This window comes from Penaeus vannamei, chromosome 11, assembly GCF_042767895.1.
Source record: "Penaeus vannamei isolate JL-2024 chromosome 11, ASM4276789v1, whole genome shotgun sequence".
In the NCBI taxonomy this organism is placed as follows: domain Eukaryota; kingdom Metazoa; phylum Arthropoda; class Malacostraca; order Decapoda; family Penaeidae; genus Penaeus; species Penaeus vannamei.
The window spans coordinates 10,001,597-10,006,764 of record NC_091559.1 but is presented as its reverse complement, the minus strand read 5'-3'; the positions used below and the strand labels follow the sequence as shown (position 1 = coordinate 10,006,764).

Sequence of the window (5,168 nt, the reverse complement as noted above, 5' to 3'; positions counted from 1 at the left end):
CGCACCAGCCACTAGATCGCTCAGCATCTGAGCCTCGTCTGCAAGAGAACCACATCGTTTGCTGCAGTGCACTCTGCCTCACTTCCTTTTCCTCCTTCCGTGAGAACAGGAACAAGAACGGCGTCTGTGGCAATCGCTGGAACAATCCATCATTTACCGCGAATGGCTGAGAGGTTTCTGCCGCACTCGGAACAGCGTTGCACTGTCCCCGTTGTGCACTCGCCTCATACAAGATTAAGGTAGACATTTGCAAATCAATGAAAAAACGAGGATATATGCGAAAAATCTTGTATAATTCCTGCCTTATATTTAGATCTCATTGCATCAACCACTAAAGACATGAAAAACGGTAAAGAATATATTTGGATAATTAACTACATTTTAGGTTATATATTAGAGGCTTGTATATCTATCTAAATTGATGTGTGTATTTATCTAAACGCTAATCCACATGATAATTAGAAACTAAATACACACAAGAAAAAGTTTGAATTTAGAATAAATGCTGGTAATTCCGACCTTGGCGAAATAACGTTAAGGATATGATAGCTTAATGAATAATAATAAGAAAAAATATCTAATGGGCAATTATGTTTGTATGTTATCTAGTGCAGGCAATAAGAAGTAAATTATTTAATATGTTCCCTAATTGTTATTCTAGACAGAAATATTTTTCTTTTTCTATTTCCATGTCCTTATAGTGTATTGCGTAACACGACTGACCGTAAATCAGGAGTTCTCGGGTTCGATTCCCGACAGAGACGTATTTTGGCGCGAATTTATGAAACTCGTAGTAGACGTATGACATTTCGCTTTTTGATTTTGTTACGTAGTTCACTTAATGGCAAAGCAGGGGACCTGTAATCTATAAATGAGACATTCAAAGGCAAAATCAAATATGGTTTTTCCATGATTTCTTTCTTAGCTCCAGGTCGATCTAAGAAATATTTTGGTTCATAGAGATTTTCCAGTCCCTTCATCGGTACCGTGATTACGAGTGGAAAATGTGACCAGTATTCCCTCAGCGATCGTGTGAAGCTCACCTCCTCATAATATGTTTTATTTATTTTGATAATTGAATAACCGTTATTATTCATTTGCGAGTTTATTTATTGAAAAGTGATCATTAATTAAATAACTTGAAGGCTGTATGGTTAGTTTTCATCAATTCTTTGGTGACGGCTTTTCCCAAATTTACCATTATTATCAATAATCTTATTATTATCGTTATTGTTACTTTTATTAATATCATCATTATCATTATTGTTATCATTACCATTACTGTCATCATAATTATTATTATTGCTGCCATTATCATTTCATTGATGATTATGATTACTATTATTATCATCACACTCATAATCATAGCTATTACGATCTATAATTACCGTTATTAACAGAATCATTGTGATCGTATTATTATAGGGATGATGATAAAAGGAATACAAATGGAAATAGGAAGTAAAATGGTAATAATAATTATTACGATAATGATGGCAATAATAATAATAATGATAATGATCGTGATGATAATCTATTACAGTGATTAATAATGAAAAAAAAAAAATTGAACTTACATTTTAAGTAAAAACTGATTGCAACCCGGCGCTTTTCATGTTTTTTTAAGCCCGGAGCTTTTCATGTCTTTCAGCTCCGGGCAATGTTGCAATCAGAGGGAGCATTTTTAGCTCCCTCTCATTGCAACCTTTTCTTTTTTAAAGCCCGGGGTTTTTCATGTATTTCAACCCCGGGCAATGTTGCAATCAGAGGGAGCATTTCTTTTTTGCTCCCTTTTGTGGATTCGAACCCGCAACAGCGTATCCGAGACCCGCTGTTGCGGATTCGAACTGGCGCCTTACCCGCTCGGCCACCGTGGCCGAGGGGCAATGGGAAAGGTTTGAAAATGGTATTTCTGTTACATCTTTTTGAATAAGACAGGGGAGAGAGAGAGAGAGAGAGAGAGAGAGAGAGAGAGAGAGAGAGAGAGAGAGAGAGAGAGAGAGAGAGAAAGAAAGAAAGAAAGAAAGAAAGAAAGAAAGAGAGAGAGGAGACAGATAGACAGACAGAGGCAGACAGACAGAGAAAGAGAAAAGATGCTATGTGCATTTATGTGAGGGGCAGAGAGAGAGAGAGAGAGAGAGAGAGAGAGAGAGAGAGAGAGAGAGAGAGAGAGAGAGAGAGAGAGAGAGAGAGAGAGAGAGAGAGAGAGAGAGAGACAGACAGAGAGAGAGTGTATGTAAGTGCTTGTGCGTGTGCATGTATATATATGTTTATGTCTGCGTGTATATGCGTGTTTGCGTGGGCGTGTTCGTCTGTATGTGCGTGTGCGTGTGTATGAGTGTGTTTGTTTGTTTGTCTGTGTGTGTGTGTGTGTGTGTATGTGTGTTTATATGTGTGTTTGTCTGTGTGTACGTGTGTGTGTGTTTGTGTGTGTGTGTGTGTAAGTGTGTGAGTGCGTTTGTATACGGGTGTGTATGTGTATGTGAGTTCATTTGCAGTACGCTTGTGTGTGTTTTTGTATGTGAATGCGTCTGTATACGGGTGTGTATGTGTATGTGAGTTCATTTGTAGCGCGGGTATGTGTGTGTACGGGTATGTTAAAGGCGACTGTGTTAACGACTGCACCACGTCGACTTCTTTGTTTAGATGAAGTTAAATAAATCTAAATCCTTGTGAGTATCATCATTATTATTACTATTTTTTTATCATCATTATTATTACTATCATTTTTAGTATCATTATTATTACTATCATTTTTAGTATCATTATTAGTACTATCATTTCTATTATCATTGCTATTACCATCATTTTTATCATTACTATTATCATCATTATCATTACTAATATCGTTGCTATTAGTATCATCATTAGTTTCTTCATTATTATCTTTATCATTATCATTATCATCATAATCATTATCTATTGTTATCATTATTATCATTATCATTGGCATTATTTTTATCATTTCTATAATCATTATCATTATTTTCACTATTTTCATATATGACTTTTCTGTAACCTTGTTACTTGCTTTTCATGTTTCTTCTTTGTCTTTTCTTTCCCTTTTCATCATTTGCGCATTCACCTTTGTTGTCTTTATCATAATATCTTACGCCTTTGATTCTTACCTGCGGGAAGGCTGTATTTTTTGTCTTATAATGAGATTTGAATGTTATTTGATCGTGGCTTGAATAAAAAAAAAGAAAAAAAATCGAGAAGCTGTTTATAGCCAGGTATTATTACACAGAGAGAAAACAAGACAAAAATAGAGATACGGCATAGGCCGATGTGAAAAGGGAAAAAAGGAAGCGAGAATTCAGAGATTATCGGTCAAGGCAGGAAATGAGAGAGAAAATGGGGAAATGGGGAAAGAGGAATTAACAGAAATATCAAATAGATGATACGGGAAAAATGTCAGAAAGACAAAAAGGAAAAGGAAAAATGAGAGAGAGAGGATATGGGGAGACAGAGAGCGAGCGTGAAAGATGGAGAGAAAGAGAATGGTGTAAGCGTAGTAATGAAAGGGATTATAAAATTGTCAAGCGTTTCCTCTCGAGGTCGAACCGAGAATCTTGCGTGTGAACCGAACGTGACAAACGAGAATTTCAACATCTTTGTGATAATAACGGATAATAACTGTCATTCCTAACCACCTGTGCAAAACCTCGACCTAAGAGAGAAAATCAATCAAATTCTTTTTTTCAAGGATGCTTAATGATCACCGGATGTCAGCGAGGACCGAAATGAAAAACCTTCCAAAAGGAGAATAAAACAAGAAAAAAAAATCGCGGTTCTCCTGCAGTGCAGTACATCTGCATCCTTCAATATCTAATTGTTTACCCTGTTATTGCTGTAGTTTTATAAAAAGAAAGAAAGAAAGAAAATAAATATTTTCCTTTTGGCTTTCCTCATAAGTGTAAGACATTCTCCATTGAAAGGTATCTAAGCTGATCCTTTTAATTCAATGCTTGCAATATTGATTTACATATATATTCATTATTTACTAGTTTTAAGAACTTAAATTGGTGTTGAATAACTTTTTTCCTCCGCTATGTAGCATATATATATCTATATATATCTATATATAGATAGATAGATAGATAGATAGATAGATAGATAGATATGCATATATATATAAATATTTATATATATATATATATATATATACATATATATATGCATATATATATATATATATATATATATATATATATATATATATATATATATATATATATATATATATATATATATATATATACATTATCATATATATATTTATTCACACACACACACACACACACACACACACACACACACACACACACACACACACACACACACACACACACACACACACACACACACACACACACACACACACACACACACACACACATATATATATATATATATATATATATATATATATATATATACATATATATTCATATATACCTATTCATATTTACACACAATAAATCTGAAATAGTGAATACACTATCTCTTTCGTTCTTTATCCTTTTTCACTCATATTCTCGGTTTTTGTTTTTATCATTGTTATCATTCTCTCAGTCTCTCCCTCCTCCTCTCTCTCTCTCGCTTTCAACCACTATTTACAACAGAATATAAAACAATGAAGCATCCATCATTACGATCGTTTCCGTGTTGTAGTGGTTATCACGTGCGCTTCACACGCTCAAGGTCCTCGGTTCGATCCCGAGCGGAAACAACGACAATTGATTTTTGAAGAATTTGACTCTCCGTGTCTTAGTGAAACAGCTGTTGATGCTGCAGTGACCTGGATTGCAGCCTCCACGTCAGAGGATGACCCTCCGAGCGGCATCCGAACGTCTGGCGCCACCGAGATGTTAGAGGATGCCTGTTGCTTCTTAATGAACAGAAGATTGGTCGGATGCCCTTTTTTGTTATGGATATTACTTCTTTCTACTGCAGCGTCCCCAATTTAGTCTAATTAACGTCAGATCATATTCAGAATGTCCAGTGCGCATTCCCACATTCGCATTTCAAGTACCCACAATCCCCACACCCACGTAGACAGCCAGCACTAGTTTCCCACACGAGGGATGCACGCCAGAGATCAGCCTCGGCGTGGACCTTTTCCGTTGATACTGAATACACGAGAAGGCGAGAGAGCAGTCTTATCA

At 35.8% G+C, this 5,168-nt stretch overlaps 1 non-coding gene across 1 annotated transcript; it reads left to right on the top strand.

Moving 5' to 3' along the window:
- The first annotated feature begins 4,659 nt into the window (after positions 1–4,659).
- On the top strand, positions 4,660–4,732 carry TRNAV-CAC (transfer RNA valine (anticodon CAC)). Its single transcript has one exon. It is a non-coding gene; the product is annotated as a tRNA-Val (tRNA).
- Positions 4,733–5,168: the final 436 nt, after the last annotated feature.